This window comes from Somniosus microcephalus, chromosome 7 (genome assembly GCF_052327205.1).
Source record: "Somniosus microcephalus isolate GS21.2 chromosome 7, FLI_Smic_1.0, whole genome shotgun sequence".
In the NCBI taxonomy this organism is placed as follows: Eukaryota; Metazoa; Chordata; class Chondrichthyes; order Squaliformes; family Somniosidae; genus Somniosus; species Somniosus microcephalus.
The window spans coordinates 12190317-12210886 of NC_140993.1; the positions used below are offsets into that span (position 1 = coordinate 12190317).

Sequence of the window (20570 nt, forward strand, 5' to 3'; positions counted from 1 at the left end):
ATAACAACAACAAAAAAAAACAGATGATCTGGTCATTATCACATTGCTGTTTGTGGGAGCTTGCTGTGCGCAAATTGGCTGCCGCGTTTCCTACATTACAACAGTGACTGCACTTCAAAAGTACTTCATTGGCTGTAAAGCGCTTTGAGGCGTCCGACGGTCGTGAAAGGTGCTACATAAATGCAAGTCTTTCTTTCTTTCAAAGATCAGCCACGGGCAGCACGGTGGCATAGTGGTTAGCACTGTTGCCTCACAGCGCCAGGGACCCGGGTTCAAATCCGGCCTCGGGTGACTGTCTGTGTGGAGTTTGCACATTCTCCCCGTGTTTGCGTGGGTTTTCTCCGGGTGCTCCGGTTTCCTCCCACAGTCCAAAGATGTGCGGGTTAGGTTGATTGGCCATGATAAAAATTGACCCTTAGTGTTGGGGGGGATTAAATACGTGGGGTTATGGGGATAGGGCTTGGGTGGGATGGCTGTCGGTGTAGGGACCGGGTGCTAGGGTTTGGATGATCAGCCATGATCTCGTTGAATGGCGGAGCAGGCTCGAAGGGCCGAATGGCCTACTCCTGCTCCTATCTTCTATGTTTCTATGATCTATATTGAATGGCGGAGCAGGCTCGAATGGCCGACTCCTATTTCTTACGTTCTCATGAATGCAACAGGATGGTTGGCTTCCACTGATTGGAAATGGATGGAAAGGTGGTAGGTGAGTGGATGTGAGGTGAAGTTGCCAGATTTACTGTGCCGTCAAGCCACGGCGCTGAGCCTATGGTGACATGGTTCGCTAGCAGCCCTTATTCACTATACTACTTTTCTCTTGCTTTCTGAATTTTAATTAGAGTTCAATTAGGATTTCAGGTTGGGTTCAGTGACCAAACTTAGACATACGCTCTCAATCATCTGGATTGACAAACATACAGCTTCCAACGGCAATAGCAACCCTGAATCCACCGGATTATTAATACTGGAATCAGCTGAATTCAAAAATCTAAACTTTGATGACGTTCAAACGTGACACAAACAATGCTCAGCATGAAAAAGACAAGGCAACAACTTGTATTTATATAGCGCCTTCAACGTAGTAAAACGTCCCAAGGTGCTTCACAGGAGCGATTAGCAGACAAAATGTGACACCGAGCCACAGAAGGAGATATTAGGACAGGTGACCAAAAGCTTGGTCAAAGAGGTCGGTTTTAAGGAACGTCTTCAAGGAGGAGAGAGAGGCGGAGAGGTTTAGGGAGGGAATTCCAGAGCTCGGGGCCCCGGCAGCTGAAGGCACGGCCGCCAATGGTGGAGCGATGGAAATCGGGGGATGCTCAAGAGGCCAGAATTGGAGGAGCGCAGAGATCTCAGAGGATTGTGGGGCTGGAGGAGGTTACAGAGATAAGGAGGGGCCATGGAGGGATTTGAAAACAAGTATGACAATTTTAAAAAAAGACAAATTTATAGGCAGACCAAGAAATGCTTCTTACTATGTACTGCAGACAAATTATTGGAAGCAGGAGACATTTAATGGTCAGAATGATTATAGATCGGGTTTCACTCACTGTGCAGATTCTGTGCTCTAAGTGCACATCCAATTTCCGGCATTTGTCTCTTTCTGACTATGAATTTAATATACTCAAAATTTTGAGAGCCATATCCTTCATGGTTTTAGTCAACGAATCTCTAGCCCCAAAGAAATAGGTCATGAAAATGATCTGGTCCAAATTAATCTTGTTTGTTTTATCCACTGATAGAAGATAAAAATGAAGAGGGTAGAGGAGTCTGGGGGTACAGATTCACAAATCACTAACAATAGCGCTGCAGGTTAACAAGGCCGTAAAACATGCAAGCCAAGCACTGGTGTTCACTTCTAGAGGGACAGAATTGAAAAGCAGGGAAGTTATGTTAAACTTGTATCAAACCTTGGTTAGACCGCAAATAACAACAGAAAATGCTGGAAAAACTCAGCAGGTCAGGCAACATCCGTGGAGAGAAATTGGAGTTGACGTTTCGGGCCGAAACCCTTTTTCAAAACTGGAAAGAAAAGAAAATAGATCGAAGGCAGGGCTGCAATCGAACAAAAGAAGTAAGAGACAATAAAAGGTATTCGAAGCCAGACGAGATGGTAATAGGCTGGTGGAGACAAAAGGCAGCTGAGATTAGGTGTGAAGTGTACTGGCAGGTAAGAGACTTCACCTAATCTCAGCTGCCTTTTGTCTCCACTGGCCTATTACCATCTCGTCTGGCTTCGAATACCTTTTATTGTCTCTTTTACTTCTTTTGTTCGATCGCAGCCCTGCCTTAGATCTATTTTCTTTTCTTTCCAGTTTTGAAAAAGGGTTTCGACCCGAAACGTCAACTCTAATTTCTCTCCACGGATGTTGCCTGACCTGCTGAGTTTTTCCAGCATTTTCTGTTGCTATTTCGGATTTCCAGCATCTGCAATATTTTGCTATCGTACTTGGTTAGACCGCACTTGGAGTACTGTGAACAATTCTGGTCTCCATATTATAAAAAGGATATAGAGGCACTGGAGAAGGTGCAAAAAAGATTTACAAGGATGATACCAGGACTGAGAGGTTACACCTATCAGGAAAGATTGAACAGGCTGGGGCTCTTTTCTCTAGAAAAGAGAAGGCTGAGGGGTGACCTATTAGAGGCCTTTAAAATTATGAAGCAGTTCGATGGGATAGACGTAGAGATAGTTTCCGCTTGTGGGCGAGACCAGAACTAGAGGCCGTCAATATAAGATAGTCACTAATAAATTCAATAGGGAATTCAGGAGAAATGTAGGGCTGGATTTTGCGGGGGGGGGGGGGGGGGGGGGTCGGTGGGGTGTCAGCGGGCGCAACCGGTGGCAGGTCGGCTGGGAAGGTGGGTTACTCTCCCCCCGCCCCCCCCCCAAACAGGTAAGGACCCCGCTGTGAACTCACCACCACGCGCCTTTCCCCGATGTTGGGTCTACTCAGCGCTGAGCAGACCCGACACACAGTGGTGGGGGACCCAATTCAGGTCATTAGTGGCTTGTTTAGAGTCACTTGAGAATGATTTTCAGCTCACCTGCTGCATTTGACCGCTCGCCCACAGGGTCCACGCTGGTTGTGGACCACGTCTGTCAAGCTGAGGCGGGAGTTCAGTGGTCATTGAATCAGCTGTGGAGTTGACAGCTTCAAATGTAAAATAAAAGCTCCCACCTTAGAGATATCTTTCCTCAGCCACAAGCTCTTCCTCACTGCATTTCCACAACAGATTCAGGATGCTGCAAGTCTTTACACAAGTCTCCATCCAGTCTGACCTCATTACCTCTCTCCCCATTGACAGATCGCTTCTGTCATCTCTACTTCACCTGCCATCAATCCCATCAGCATGGGTGCCCTTTATACTCTCTCACCTTGGTCCTCAGAATCCCACCACAATCAGCCCCAACACCAGCATCACCAGGCACACCAGCAGCACCAACAACACCACCAACCTTCTCCGCAATCAACTGATGCTGCACAGGACAGAGGGCATCAGCACCCGACCACATTGCTGCCCGGGAGGTCAGGGATGGCCTCACCATAGCCAGATTTACTTCACTTGACGCTGTACACCCTGGCTGCCACATGATGGGCCAGGTTGGCACCACCCCACACCAACACCATAAAGCATCCCTACAATGCCCAAGCCATTCCTTTCACACTCATCACCATTGCGGGGGGTACCGTTATGTCTCACCATTCACTGCAACTCACTAAGCCTCTTCCAAAGGTGCACACAAATCTGTCCAAGAACGCAAAGTGTGGAAAATAAAGATTTCAATGTTTGACACCACATTAACAGAAACTTCACATGAACATTGCATAAAACACCCAAATGCCAACCCTTGTGTGTTGGTAGTTGGTATGATTGCACTAGGATGAGGGTGAGCGTGAGGGGTGGCTAGTGAGATGGGAAAGTGATAATGTAGATAGAGAGGGATGGGTGGAGGTGCAAGGTAAGTTGGCGTGAGTAAGGATGTGCAGGAGTAGGGTAGGGAAGGCAGAGTGATGGGGATGTGATGAGAGGCACAGCAGGATGAGGTTGAGTGTGGCTTTGTACTAACTTTTCGTGATCTACTGAGATCATTGAAAGGTTTGCGGCACTGCACCTGGGTCCTCCTGATGACATCCCTGCTGGTGCCCTCCTCTGTAATCTGCAACCAGGCTGTGCTGATCTCCTGGGGAGGTCTCTTCCACCCATGGGAAGGGAAGAGGACCTCCCTGCATGCTGTGACTCCCTCCATAAGCATATGGAGGGAGTCATGGGAGAGCCTGGGTGCAGCCCTCTGCCTTTGTGCAGTGATTGTCAGTGTTTGCAGCACCTCAATGCTGTAGAACACTGACAGCACAAATGTCAAAATAAAGTTGGCCATGGTCCCTTTAAGGAAACCAGCTGATGATGACGTCACCAGACCCGCTTCCTCTAACTGGCCGGGAAACGCGTTGGGCGGGGCGTAACAATCCCAATCAAGGGAGATTCATTTCAGAGGCCAGGATGGAGCCGACAGTGGGGTCGTGACCCGCCACCGATATGGAGCCGCCTAGGTCAGCATAGGGTCCACCCAGGCACAGGAAGACGTGCAGCAATGTACCAGCATACTGACTCCCTTACCCTGTGGGAGGAGACACGGGGCAAAGGGGGGGGGGGGGGGGGGGGGGGGGGAGGAGACACGGGGCAAAGGGGGGGGGAGGAGACACGGGGCAAAGGGGGGGGAGGAGACACGGGGCAAAGGGGGGGGAGGAGACACGGGGCAAAGGGGGGGAGGAGACACGGGGCAAAGGGGGGGAGGAGACACGGGGCAAAGGGGGGGGAGGAGACACGGGGCAACGGGGGAGGAGACACGGGGCAACAGGGGGAGGAGACACGGGGGAGGAGACACGGGGGAGGAGACCAGGGGGAGGAGACCAGGGGGAGGAGACCAGGGGGAGGAGACACGGGGCAACAGGGGGAGGAGACACGGGGCAACAGGGGGAGGAGACACGGGGCAACAGGGGGAGGAGACACGGGGCAACAGGGGGAGGAGACACGGGGCAACAGGGGGAGGAGACACGGGGAGGAGACACGGGGCAACAGGGGGAGGAGACACGGGGCAACGGGGGGAGGGGGAGAGACGGGGGCAATGGGGGGGGAGAGACGTGGCAATGGGGGAGGGGGAGACACGGGGCAACAGGGGGAAGGAAACACGGGGCAACGGGGGGAGGGGGAGAGACGGGGCAAAGGGGAGGGAGACACGGGGGCAATGGGGGGGACAGACGGGTCAATGGGGGGGGACAGGCGGGTCAATGGGGGGGGGAGACACGGGGGGAGAGACGGGGCATTGGGGGGAGGGGGAGAGACGGGGCAATGGGGGGGAGAGACGGGGCAATGGGGGGAGGGGGAGAGATGTGGCAATGGGGGGGGAGAGACGGGACAATGGGGGAGGGGGAGAGACGGGACAATGGGGGGAGGGGGAGAGACGGGGCAATGGGGGGGGAGAGGGAGAGACGGGGCATTGGGGGGAGGGGGAGAGATGGGGCATTGGGGGGAGGGGGAGACACGGGGGCAATGGGGGGGAGGGGGAGACACGGGGGCAACGACGGGGCAACGGGGGGAGAGACGGGGCAAAGGGGGGAGGGGGAGAGACGAGGGGGAGAGACGAGGGGGAGAGACGGGGCAATGGGGGAGGGGGAGAGACGGGGCAATGAGGGGAGGGGGAGACACGGGGCAATGGGGGGAGGGGGAGAGACGGGGCAATGGGGGAGGGGGAGAGACGGGGCATTGGGGGAGGGGGAGAGACGGGGCATTGGGGGGAGGGGGAGAGACGGGGCAATGGGGGGAGGGGGAGAGACGGGGGCAATGGGGGGGAGAGGAGAGACGGGGCAACGGGGGGAGAGACGGGGCAACGGGGGGAGGGGGAGAGACGAGGGGGAGAGACGGGGCAATGGGGGGGAGAGATGGGACAATGGGGGAGGGGGAGAGACGGGGCAATGGGGGGAGGGGGAGACACGGGGCAATGGGGGGAGGGGGAGAGACGGGGCAATGGGGGAGGGGGAGAGACGGGGCATTGGGGGGAGGGGGAGAGACGGGGCAATGGGGGGAGGGGGAGAGACGGGGGCAATGGGGGGAGAGACGGGGCAATGGGGGGAGGGGGAGAGATGGGGCAATGGGGGGAGGGGGAGAGACGGGGGCAATGGGGGGAGGGGGAGAGACGGGGCAATGGGGGGAGGGGGAGAGACGGGGGCAATGGGGGGAGAGACGGGGCAATGGGGGGAGGGGGAGAGGCGGGGCAATGGGGGAGGGGGAGACACGGGGGCAATGGGGGGGAGAGATGGGGCAATGAGGGGAGGGGGGAGACGGGGCAATGGGGGGAGGGGGAGATGGCATCAGTTGTAACGCTTTGAAACCTAGGCACAATGCAAGTCAACGCACATCATTGCCGGGGGCGAATCTGGGATTCAAACTCAACACTGAGCCTTAATGCTGATGTGACCATCCCAAGAGGAAGTTGAAGAACTTTATTCCAGCGTCAGTTCGGAGTTGGAATCATAGATTTGCAAAAGATGCCGCTTTTTCACACAGGGCCGACGCCAATTATCTATTTTATGGCCTTTGATTTTGTTTGTGGGTAATCTAAATTCTTTCCAAAGTCAAAACATTTCTGTTTGTGTCTTTATTTATTGCGGCAGCGAATGCCAGCTTGTTGGGAAGAGGTTACAGATACGGCACGAATCCCTACACTGGCAATAGTCCCAAGATTCAGCTGTGTAACCTGAGCTAAGGCAAGACTCCCCAAATTGAAGTGAAATTGGGAAAAAAATTCCAAAAACCAACACTTTAGGATCAGTGACGCAATTCCTCTTCCCAAAACCAACCTCCGACAGACAAAACGTCACTGAACGAAATCATCGGGAGGAATTTCTCTGGCGGCGGTGTGTAGTAAGATCATAAAGACATTCTTTTAAATGAATTTAGGCTGTGGCTACTTATAATGGACAAAGGAAGTCCTCCCCAGTAAAGAAAAGAAAGTCTTTCATTTATATGTAGGGAAAAAGCAGGTAATTACAGACCTGTAAGCCTTACATCAGTTGTGGGCAAAATGCTGGAGTCCATCATTAAGGATGAAATAGCGGAGCACTTAGCAAATGGGGACAGGATAGGACAGAGTCAACATGGATTTACAAAGGGTAAATCGTGCTTGACTAATCTATTGGAATTTTTTGAGGGAGTAACTGGTAGAATAGATGGGGGAGAGCCAGTAGATGTGGTGTACCTGGACTTCCAAAAGGCCTTCGATAAGGTCCCACATAAAAGATTAGCATGGAAAATTGAGGCTCATGGGATAAAGGGGAAAGTTTTGGCGTGGATAGGGAACTGGCTGTCAGATAGAAAACAGAGAGTTGGAATAAACGGCTCATTTTCTGAATGGCAGGCAGTAACAAGTGGGGTACCACAGGGATCTGTCCTGGGCCCCCAGCTGTTCACAATTTACATTAATGACCTGGATCAGGGAGTCGGATGCAGCATTTCCAAATTTGCAGACGACACTAAACTAGGAGGTGGGGTGGGCTCAGAGGAAGAGACCAGGAAGCTCCAGAGCGATTTGGACAGACTGGGAGATTGGGCGGATAAATGGCAGATGCACTATAATGTGGACAAGTGCGAAGTTATCCACCTTGGGTGCAGGAACGGGAGGGCAAATTATTATTTAAATGGCAATAGATTGGGAGAGGGGGAAGTACAGAGAGACCTGGGTGTTCTTGTACACCAGTCACTGAAGGCGAGCATGCAGGTGCAACAGGCGGTCAAGAAGGCAAACGGTATGCTGGCCTTCATAGCAAAAGGGTTAGAATACAGGAACAGGGATACCTTGCTGCAGCTGTACAGGGCACTGGTGAGACCACACCTCGAGTACTGTGTACAGTTTTGGTCGCCTCATCTGAGGAAGGATGTTCTTGCCATGGAGGGGGTGCAGCGGCGATTCACCAGGCTGATACCAGGAATGGCGGGAATGACCTATGAGGAGAGACTATGTAGTTTAGGGATGTACACACTGGAGTTTAGAAGATTGAGAGGGGACCTCATAGAAGTGTATAAAATTCTGACAGGTCTAGACAGACTGGATGCAGAAGGAATGTTTCCCTTGGCGGGTGAAAACAGAACTAGAGGACATAATTTAAGGATAAGGGCTAAACCATTTAGGACAGAGATGAGGGGGAATTTCTTCACTCAGAGAGTGGTGAACCTGTGGAACTCATTGCCACAGAGGGCAGTGTACGCCAGCTCATTAAATATATTTAAGAGGGAATTAGATATATTTCTACGGGCAAAAGGGGTTAAGGGTTACGGAGAGAAGGCGGGGACGGGATACTGAATTAAAGGATCAGCCATGATCTCATTAAATGGCGGAGCAGGCACGAAGGGCCGAATGGCCTACTCCTGCTCCTATCTTCTATGTATCTATGTATCTATGTATATAGCTCCTTTCACAACCGCAGGACGTCCCAAAGCGCTTTACAGCCAATGAAATACTTTTCGAAGTGTAGTCACTGTTGTAATGTAAGAATCACAACAGCCAATTTGCGCACAGCAAGTTCCCATAAACAGCAATGTGATAATGACCAGATAATCTGTTTTTAGTGATGTTAATTGAGGGATAAATATTGACCAGGACACCGGGGAGAACTCCCCTGCTCTTCTTCGAAATAGTGCCATGGGATCTTTTACATCCACCTGAGCGAGCAGACGGGGCCTCGGTTTAACGTCTCATCTGAAAGACGGCACTGCCGACAGTGCAGCTCTCCCTCAGTACTGCACTGGGCGTGTCAGCCTAGTGTCCCTGGAGTGAACCCACAATCCTCTGACTCAGAGGCGAGGGTGCTACCCACTGAGCCACTGGCTGACACTAGCTCCACAACTTCATTTTATAATAATAGATTTTCAACATTAACATCAATGAAAATTACAGTAACAAAGCTAACTGGCATGAAGTGTGCTTTCAGAATCTGATTTAAGCCCATTGTTAACACAGCACAAATCAAAGATTGTGTGGCAGATTCTAGCTGGATATTTTGCATTCATAGCAGAATAGCATGCTGCTGTAGCAGAAGCTAATTCATCATACAGTACCAACTGTGGCTCCGATTTTAACTCCAGGTGGATTCCCCGCTCGGGTCCAGAGTTAAAATTACAGTCGGGCCTCAATGATGTCATCGGGCCGCAACACGCACATGTAAAGAAGGACCCCTGTCGGCTCCGGGCGGGTGTCCTTGCTGCCTGATCAGGTAGAGCGGGATGAAATCGCAGATGTTGCGATCGTGGCGGCTTTTGGACAGGTGAGAGCCCGGGGTGATTTTAATTGGATTTACAAAAGGTAAATCGTGCTTGACTAATCTACTGGAATTTTTTGAGGATGTAACTGGTAGAATAGATAAGGGAGAACCGGTGGATGTGGTGTATTTGGACTTTCAGAAGGCTTTCGATAAGATCCCGCATAAGAGATTAGCGTGTAAAGTTAAAGCACATGGGATTGGGGGTAAGGTACTGTCTTGGATAGAGAACTGGTTGGCAGACAGGAAGCAAAGAGTTGGAATAAACGGGTCTTTTTCTGAGTGGCAGGCAGTGACTAGTGGGGTGCCGCAGGGATCGGTGCTAGGACCCCAGCTATTCACAATATATATTAATGATCTAGACGAGGGAACTAGATGTAATTTCTCCAAGTTTGCAGACGACACAAAGCTGGGTGGGCGTATGTGCTGTGAGGAGGATGCCGAGAAACTCCAGTATGATTTGAACAGGTTGGGTGATTGGGCAGATGTATGGCAGATGCAGTATAATGTGGATAAATGCGAGGTTATCCACTTTGGTGGCAAAAACAGGAAGGCAGATTATTATCTGAATGGCAATAGATTGGGAAAAGGGGAAGTGCAACGAGACCTGGGTGTTATTGTGCACCAGTCGCTGAAGGTAAGCATGCAGGTGCAGCAGGCGGTTAAGAAGGCAAATGGTATGTTGGCCTTCGTAGCGAGAGGATTCGAGTACAGGAACAAGGATGTCTTGCTGCAGTTGTACAGGGCTTTGGTGAGACCGCACCTCGAGTATTGTGTGCAGTTTTGGTCGCCTTATATGAGGAAGGATGTTCTTGCCATGGAGGGCGTGCAGCGAAGATTCACCAGACTGATACCTGGGATGGCAGAAATGACGTATGAGGAGAGATTGGGTCGATTGGGCTTATACTCGCTGGAGTTTAGAAGAATGAGAGGGGATCTCATTGAAACTTATAAAATTCTAACAGGACTAGACAGACTAGATGCAGGAAGGATGTTCCCGATGATGGGGGAGTCCAGAACCAGGGGTCACAGTCTAAAGATAAGGGGTAAGTCATTTAGGACAGAGATGAGGAGGAATTTCTTCACCCAGAGAGTGGTGAACCTGTGGAATTCTCTACCACAGAAGGCAGTTGAGGCCAATACATGAAATATATTCAAGAAGGAGCTGGATATATTTCTTAAGGCTAAAGGGATCAGGAGATATGGGGAGAAAGCAGGGACAGGGAACTGAATTTGGATGATCAGCCATGATCTCATTGAATGGTGGAACAGGCTCGCGGGGCCGAATGGCCTACTCCTGCTCCTATCTTCTATGTTTCTATGAATCTATGTAACTGCCCGCCCGCCAGATTCCTGCTGAGCCAGTTGGGTTAAAATCAAATGACACTATTATTATGCCAATGATAAAGCACGAATATCAATACCGGATGGCACGAGAGGTTTTTGCACTAGTACAAGAGCCACAAAGGTGGGGCATGGGCCGTGTTCCATAGGATTACGCAAAACATACAGCACAGAAACAGGCCATTCGGTCCAACTAGTCCATGCCGGTGTTTATGCTCCACTCGAGCCTCCTCCCGTCTTTCCTCATCTAACTCTATCAGCGTAACCCTCTATTCCCTTCTCCCTCATATGCTTATCCAGCCTCCCCTTAAATGCATCTATACTATTCGCCTCAACCACTCCCTGTGGTAGCGAGTTCCACATTCTCACCACTCTCTGGATAAAGAAGTTTCTTCTGAATTCCCTATTGGATTTCTTGGTGACTCTCTTATATTGATGGCCTCTAGTTTTGCTCTTCCCCACAAGTGGAAACATTCTCTCTGTATCCACTCTATCAAAACCTTTCATAATTTTAAAGACCTCTATTAGGTCACCCCTCAGCCTTCTCTTTTCAGGAGAAAAGAGACCCAGCCTGTTCATCCTTTCCTGATATGTATACCCTCACATTTCTGGTATCATCCTTGTAAATCTTCTCTGCACCCTCTCCAGTGCCTCTATATCCCTTTTTATAATATGGCGACCAGAACTGTACGCAGTACTCCAAGTGTGGTCTGACAAAGCTTCAATATAAGAGTGACTCACCACCTGACTTCTCAAAGCCTTTCCACCATCTACAAGGCACAAGTAAGGAGTGTGATGGAATACTCTCCACTTGCCTGGATGAGTGCAGCTCCAACAACACTCAAGAAGCTCGACACCATCCGGGACAAAACAACCCGCTTGACTGGCAGCCCACGGCGTACCGTGGCTGCAGTGTGTACCATCTGCAAGATGCACTGCAGCAACTCGCCAAGGCTTCTTCGGCAGCACCTCCCAAATCCGCGACCTCTACTGCCTAGGACGAGGGCAGCAGGCGCATGGGAACACCACCACCTCCAAGTTCCCCTCCAAGTTACACACCATCCTGACTTAGAAGTATATCGGCCGATCCTTCATCGTCGCTGGGTCAAAATCCTGGAACTCCCTCCCTAACAGCACTGTGGGAGCACCTTCACCACACGGACTGCAGCGGTTCAAGAAGGTGGCTCACCGCCACCTTCTCAAGGGGCAATTAGGGATGGGCAATAAATGCTGGCCTTGCCAGCGACGCCCACATCCCATAAACAAATTTTAAAAAAGGTTGTTTAAGAGACACTGGGGGTCATGACCCGCACCCCCCCCCGCATTTTCTGGAGCATCAATCAAACTCAAAGCAGTGAAAAGCAGCGAGGATTTCACTTGTCGCTGGAGCTGCCACTTTCCTAGCGCTGACTGGCAGCGAGAGTTTCAGTTCTTGGCAGCTCCTGCACTTGGCCCCGTGCAGCTTGTTTGTTTGTTTGTTTTGTGTGTGCCTGTAAGTAAAGCTGAGCCAAGTTGGCAGCTAAAAACAGAGCGCTGCGATTGTGAAAGGGATGTGGTACGCACAAGCCCCGATTCCATTCTTAGCTCTCAGTAATTTAATTTAATTCGATTAGCCAGCCTCTTTTGCCCAGTATCGTGACTGTGCACCAGGGATATCTCGCTTCACTGCAGCTTGACAAAAATACTTATTAAATGGGAAGGAGATAGATACAAGGATTTTGGAACGGTCTTTTTAAAATGTAACATTTTATTTGCCTCTTTCCTCCGTGAGTACAGTTACTGGTCTATTTTTTTTATTAGGAAGGAGGCCATTCAGCCCCTCGAGCCTGTTCCGCCATTCAATCAGATTACGGCTGATCTGCATCTTAACTCCATCCACCCGCCTTGGTTCCGTAACCCTTAATATCCTTGCCTAACAAAGATCTGTCACTCGTCCTATCACCATCTCGTCTCGTTTTGAATACCTCTTTAATGTCTCTTCACTTCTCTTTTGTTCTCTCAGCCCCATTTCCCAGCCCCCAAACTGGCCTTTTAATCTGTTTCATTTCCTGTGCTTTCTCAGTCCTGACGAAGGGTTTCAACCTGAAACGTTGACTCTATTTCTCTCTCCACGGATGTTGCCTGGCCTGCTGAGTTTTTCCAGCATTTTCTGCTGTTATTAAAGATCTGTCACTGTCTGCACGGTGCAGTGTGCTCACTTCAACAGTAAAAGCACGAGGTCAGGAGTGGGCCGAGGCCTACTACAGTAAAAGCCTAGTTACCAATCCTCCAGGATTGTCATGGAGTCTCCAGGAACTAATCTCCAGGGCACTGGGAGGAGAATCATATGGTCAATAAAACAAAATGGTGCTTTTAATAGAGTTTCTTTGAACACTTTTCATCGATGAGTTTTAAAAATAGGAACAGAAGGCAGACATTCAGGCCCCTCGAGTTTGCGCCGTCATTCAATTAGATCATGCTTCCTGACATCACCCCTGAACTCTGGGCTCTAATTTTAAGGGTATGCACCCCCCCCCCTCCCCCTCCCTTGTTCTGGACTCTCCCAACAGGGGAAATAGTCTCTCTCTATCTACTCTGTCAACTCCATTTCTTCCCCCTTCTTAAAGATGGGGGAGTCAATCCCTGAATGTAGCCGGGATCCAATTCCCGCCAACAAGGCCAGTGGTTCAAGAGGGCCGGGAGCTTGTAGTGTCCATCACAGTTCGTACGCTGGGAAACGGCACCAGACTGCAAGTGGGCAGGAACCCACAGCTGACAATCACCTGGGCACCTCGCCACATGCAAAAATGGCAGCCTTGGCAGGGTCAGCATGGAATCAGAGAATGATACAGCGCAGAAGGAGGCCATTCGGCCCATCATGCCTGTGCCGGCTCTTTGGTAGAGCTGTCCAGTTAGTCCCACTCCCCTCGCTCTTACCCCGTAGCCCTGCAAATGTTTTTCCCTTAAAGTATTTATCCAATTTTCCTTTTGAAAAGGCACTGTTTCAGGCAGCGCATTTCAAGCAGCATTATTTAAACTACCGCTACCTGTGATAATGTTTACCGTACATTTTTAATGGTTAAGTTGAAACCATGACTATTTTGGCAGTTTTTCCAGCAGCAATTACTAATGGCGGCACACACGCTTAAGACTTTGTAACAATATTATCTTACTCTGTAACAATGGGTGCTTGGTTGGGATTTTTTGAAGCGGTTTAGCTGTTTAAGGAGTGTTGTAAACACGTTTCCAGACAGCTGGTGGGTCGCATGTCAATACTCTTCACAAAAGACATGAACAGGATTTTTTTTTTTTTTTAATTCGTTTTATGGGATGTGGGCGTTGCTGGCAAGGCCGGCATTTATTGCCCATGAGAAGGTGGTGGTGAGCCGTCTTATTGAACCGCTGAGGGCAGTTAAGAGTCAACCACTTTGCTGTGGGTCTGGAGTCACATATAGGCCAGACCAGGTAAGGGTGGCAGATTTCCTTCCCTAAAGGACATTAGTGAACCAGATGGGTTTTTATGACAATCCGGTAGTTTCATGCTCACCATCACTGTTACTAGTTTTTAATTCCAAGTTTATTTAATTTATTGAATTTAAATTCCCCAGCTGCCTGTGGTGGAATTTGAACTTATGTCTCCGATTCAATAGTCCAGGCCTCTGGATTACTAGCCCAGGCCTCTGGATTACTAGCCCAGTGTAGAGGGCACGACACAGCCATACAGCACCTCTGCAATCATTTGCAATGCTTTAATTGTCCGGTGCACATGGTACTCCATTTGGAAAGATTGACACCTCACTGGCCAATCAATAAACGGAGTTCAACCCTAATTGGCGGTAAAATCGTCGCCCCCCCCCTCCACATCCCCTGAGGGCAGCAACCCAGGATGGTCTAACTTTTGTCAACAACAACAACAACTTGCATTTATATAGCATCTTTAACGTAGTAAAACATCACAAAGCACTTCACAGGAGCGATTATCAGGCAAAATTTGACACCGAGCCACATAAGGAGATATTAGGACAGGTGATCAGAAGCTTGGTCAAAGAGGGAGGTTTTAAGGAGCGTCTTAAAGGAGGAGAGAGAGGCGGAGAGGTTTAGGGAGGGAATTCCAGAGCTTAGGGCCCAGGCAGCTGAAGGCACGGCCACCAATGGTGGAGCGATTAAAATCGGGGATGGGCAAGAGGCTGGAATTGGAGGAGCGCAGAGATCTCGGGGGGTTGTGCGGCTGGAGGTGGTGACAGAAATAGGAAGGGGCGAGGTCACGGAGGGATTTGAACACAAGGATGAGAATTTTGAAATTGAGACGTTGCCGGATCAGGAGCCAATGTAGGTCAGCGAGCACAGGGAGTGATGGGTGGACGGGACTCGGTGCGAGTTAGGACACGGGGGGTGATGGGTGGACGGGACTCGGTGCGAGTTAGGACACGGTGGGTGATGGGTGGACGGGACTCGGTGCGAGTTAGGACACGGGGGGTGATGGGTGGACGGGACTCGGTGCGAGTTAGGACACGGGGGGTGATGGGTGGACGGGACTCGGTGCGAGTTAGGACACGGGCTGTGATGGGTGGACGGGACTCGGTGCGAGTTAGGACACGGTGGGTGATGGGTGGACGGGACTCGGTGCGAGTTAGGACACGGGGGGGGGGTGATGGGTGGACGGGACTCGGTGCGAGTTAGGACACGGGGGGTGATGGGTGGACGGGACTCGGTGCGAGTTAGGACACGGGGGGTGATGGGTGGACAGGACTCGGTGCGAGTTAGGACACGGGGGGTGATGGGTGGACAGGACTCGGTGCGAGTTAGGACATGGGGAGTGATGGGTGGACGGGACTCGGTGCGAGTTAGGACACGGGGGGGGGTGATGGGTGGACAGGACTCGGTGCGAGTTAGGACACGGGGAGTGATGGGTGGACGGGACTCGGTGCGAGTTAGGACACGGGGGGTGATGGGTGGATGGGACTCGGTGCGAGTTAGGACACGGGGGGGTGATGGGTGGACGGGACTCGGTGCGAGTTAGGACACGGGGGGTGATGGGTGGACGGGACTCGGTGCGAGTTAGGACACGGGGGGGTGATGGGTGGACGGGACTCGGTGCGAGTTAGGACACGGGGGGGTGATGGGTGGACGGGACTCGGTGCGAGTTAGGACACGGGGGGGTGATGGGTGGACGGGACTCGGTGCGAGTTAGGACACGGGGGGTGATGGGTGGACGGGACTCGGTGCGAGTTAGGACACGGGGGGTGATGGGTGGACGGGACTCGGTGCGAGTTAGGACACGGGGGGGTGCTGGGTGGACGGGACTCGGTGCGAGTTAGGACACGGCGGGGGTGATGGGTGGACGGGACTTGGTGCGAGTTAGGACACGGGGGGTGATGGGTGGACGGGACTCGGTGCGAGTTAGGACACGGGGGGGTGATGGGTGGACGGGACTCGGTGCGAGTTAGGACACGGGGGGGTGATGGGTGGACGGGACTCGGTGCGAGTTAGGACACGGGGGGTGATGGGTGGATGGGACTCGGTGCGAGTTAGGACACGGGGGGTGATGGGTGGACGGGACTCGGTGCGAGTTAGGACACGGGGGGGTGATGGGTGGACGGGACTCGGTGCGAGTTAGGACACGGGGGGGTGATGGGTGGACGGGACTCGGTGCGAGTTAGGACACGGGGGGGTGATGGGTGGACGGGACTCGGTGCGAGTTAGGACACGGGGGGGTGATGGGTGGACGGGACTCGGTGCGAGTTAGGACACGGGGGGGTGATGGGTGGACGGGACTCGGTGCGAGTTAGGACACGGGGGGGGTGATGGGTGGACGGGACTCGGTGCGAGTTAGGACACGGGGGGTGATGGGTGGACGGGACTCGGTGCGAGTTAGGACACGGGGGGTGATGGGTGGATGGGACTCGGTGCGAATTAGGACACGGGGAGTGATGGGTGGATGGGACTCGGTGCGAGTTAGGACACGGGGGGGTGATGGGTGGATGGGACTCGGTGCGAGTTAGGACACGGGGGGGTGATGGGTGGACGGGACTTGGTGTGAGTTAGAACACGGGGGGCTGATGGGTGGACGGGACTCGGTGCGAGTTAGGACACGGCGGGGTGATGGGTGGATGGGACTCGGTGCGAGTTGGGGCACGGGGAGGTGATGGGTGGACGGGACTTGGTGCGGGTTAGGACACGGGGGGTGATGGGTGGACGGGACTCGGTGCGAGTTAGGACACGGGGAGGTGATGGGTGGACGGGACTTGGTGCGAGTTAGGACACGGGGGGTGATGGGACTTGCTGTGAGTTAGGACACGGGCAGCACAAATTTGGGTGAGTTCCATTATTCCTACTAAGTGGCTATTCCTTGTGTACGAGTCTAAACAATGAGTGCTAATCAGCTGTTTAACTATGATAGATAACAAAATGAAGCCTAGCACTATCAGCTGTGGCTCAGTGGGGAGCACTCTCCCTCTCTCTCTCTCTTGCTTCTAGTCAGAAGGTTGTGGGTTCACAGTCCCACTCCAGAGACTTGAGCACAAAAATCCAGGCTGACCCTCCAGTGCAGTGCTGAGGGAGTTGTAAAGTGCTTTGGGACATCCTGAGGTGGTGTAAAGGCACGATATAAACGTAAGACTTTCTTTGCCTAACCCACGTCCGCACACATTTCCGCTTCCCAGCGATATGTTGCTGGGCAGCCAGGAACCGCAGCTGATTTTTGTTCCTTGATGCAATATTGCCTCAGCAGAGTCCAAGTACTGAACGTAGGGACCCTCCTAATCGTCATGGCCACCATCGCCATGGCCACGATCGCCATGGCCACGATCGTCATGGCCACCATCGTCATGGCCACGATCGTCATGGCCACGATCGCCATGGCCACGATCGCCATGGCCACGATCGCCATGGTCACGATCGCCACGGCCACGATCGCCACGGCCACGATCGTCACGGCCACAATCGCCACGGCCACAATCGCCACGGCCAGGATATTCAGCCACTCGGAGAGGCGAAGACAATGACCATTAAAAACAAGACTCCCCTTCAAATCATTCTTTTCACACACATGCAAGCTGAAGTAATATGGAAACTATTATGTCCGTGTGTAATTGAGACGCGGACTGCAGGAGTTGGTTACAACAGGTGTTTACTGAGTGGAGACAAACTGGAACTGCTATGCGAAAGTTACTACACAGGCTTATATACAGGGGTGGTCACTACTGGTACTGCAGTATACAGGGGCTGCAGAATATAGTTCCTTCTGCAAAGTACATACACTACAATTCCTCCCCTTTTAGCTAAACAGTACATAACATTCGATTAATAATTAAATAACATATTTACAATTACAGTTGCTAGATACATTAGCTGAAGTTAAGCAATTATAAGTTCAGTCTTTGAGGAGGCTTCCTGATTCTGTCTGGATAACGCCTCTTTGGGGTATCAGGTTCTTCTGGCAAAGTTGATTCGGGATCAATGTCGTTGTTTGGTTCGTCTGCTTCCAATATCACCGATTCTGAGGTAGATGCAATTGGTACTTCGGTTTCATCACCAGGTGTATCAGATCGTGGTGTGGAATTGACGTTTTCCAATGACTCTAGAATCTGGTCAGCATGGCGTCTTACAATGCTCTCTCCAACGTCCACGGTATACATTAGAGGTCCTTGCCGTGTACAGATCGTTCCTGGCTGCCATTTCTCAGTGCGGTAGTCCTGGGCCAAAACTGGTTGACCTATCTTAAAACTCCTGGTCGGCCTTTCATTCATATTCTGAAACTGCCGGTTCTCCACATCTCTTCTGATGTTTGGCTTAACCAAATCCAAGCGGCATCGTAGTCTTCGATTGAAGAACATCATGGCTGGAGTTTGGTTGGTAACCGCATGTGTCGCATTCCGGTAGGCAAACAAGAAGTTATCCACCTTGTGTTGTAGGGGTATGTCTTCATTACACATTGCCTTGGTAGCCTTCTTGAATGTTTGAACGAACCTCTCAGCCAATCCATTGGTGGCTGGATGATATGGGGCGGATGTGGAATGCTTAACACCATTATTCTTTAAGAACCTCCGGAACTCTTCAGACACAAACTGTGGTCCATTGTCGGAGCAAATCTGTTCAGGCAGCCCATTTCTGGCGAATATGGTTCGTAAGACTGTGATAGTTTTTTCCGTGGTGGTTGAGGACATTTTTATTACCTCTGGCCACTTTGAATGTGTATCCACCGCAATTAAAAACATCGAGTCCATAAATGGACCAGCAAAATCAATGTGCACCCTTTGCCATGGAGATGAGGGCCACTCCCATGGATGTAGAGAGGCTTGTGGTGGGGCGTTTTGGACCTTCTGGCATCCTGTACAGCTCTTGGTCATCTCTTCGATTTCTTGATCGATTCCCGGCCACCACACAAACACTCTGGCTAAGTTCTTTATTTTTACCCCTCCCAGATGACCCTCATGAAGCTCATTGAGCACTCTATCCTTCAATTTGGGTGGAATTACTACTCTGGATCCACACGTCAAGGTTCCTCTGCACACTGACAGCTGTTCTCTTCTCGGCGAGAATGCTGGCAACAGTGGTTCGCCATGTGCTGACCATCCCTTCACCGTTAAATCATAGACCCAGGAGAGTGTCAGGTCATTTCGTGTTTACTTTTCTATGTTTGCATTCGTCACAGGGAGACATTCGACTATGGTCGAGTGGAATATCTCCACTGGATCCACTGCAGGTGCTTCTTCCACCATCGGCAACGGTAGGCGCGACAATCCATCAGCATTCCCATGCTGTTTAGTTCCTTTGTACTCGATGTCATATTGGTGTGCCCCTAGGAAAAGGGACCACCTCTGTAGCCGTTGTGCTGTCATTATCGGGACGCCCTTCTGAGGGTTGAAAATGGAGACAAGAGGTTGATGATCAGTTAGTAGGGTAAATTTCTGACCATGCAGGTAGTGATTGAACTTCTTCACCCCCCACACCAGGCTGAGGGCCTCTCTGTCAATCTGGGCATAGTTACGCTCGGCTGAAGTTAACGAGCGTGATGCAAAAGCTATCGGCCTCTCTGAACCATCAAGGAATTTATGTGACAGTACCGCTCCAATGCCGTAGGGAGACGCATCACACGCCAGTCTTATCGGTAGTGATGGGTTGTAGTGAGCCAATACTTCTCTTGAAGTGATTAGGTCTTTACTCTTCTGAAAGGCCCGCTTACATTCATCGCTCCATTTCCATGCTACTCCAGTTTGTAGTAGGGCTTTCAGTGGGTGCAGAATTGTGGACAAATTCGGCAAAAACTTATGGTAGTAATTCACCAATCCGAGGAATGACCTCAGTTGCGACACATTTTCAGGCGCTGGAGCCTTAACTGCCGCCTCAATTTTGTCAGAGGACTTATGTAACCCCTCTTCATCAATCACGTGGCCACAATACGATATCTGTTTCTTAAAAAACTCGCACTTGGTGCGATTGGCTCGTAGCCCATGTTCCCTTAGTCTAGTGAGCACCTGCTCTAGGTTGGCAAGGTGTTCACTGTCATCTTCACCTGTCACTAGGATGTTGTCCAAGTAACACTGAGTCCCCGGAATCCCTTGCAGGACTTGTTCCATCGCTCTTTGCCATATCGCCGGAGCTGATGCTACTCCGAATACCAGTCGATTATACTGGTAAAGACCTTTGTGAGTGTTTATCGTGAGATACTTCCTAGAGGATTCTTCAACCTCCGTCTGCAAATATGCTTGTGCTAGGTCAATTTTTGTAAAACGCTTCCCTCCAGATAGTGAGGCGAAAATATCTTCTATCCTCGGGAGAGGATATTGTACTGTGTGAAGGACTGGGTTCACTGTCACCTTGAAGTCCCCACAGATGCGAACCTTCCTTGGCTCCTCAGACTTATTGTTTAACGTTTTCTTCATGACAGGAACGATGGGTGTCGCCCACTCGCTCCAGTCTACCTTAGATAACACG

The 20570-nt window shown here is 51.2% G+C and overlaps 1 protein-coding gene across 6 annotated transcripts in view; it reads right to left on the reverse strand.

Annotated features, from left to right (window-relative positions):
- LOC147114515 (zinc finger protein 521-like) overlaps window positions 1-20570 on the reverse strand; it is a 740808-nt gene that overhangs the window by 661126 nt on the left and 59112 nt on the right. The gene's annotated exons all lie outside the window — the stretch shown is intronic.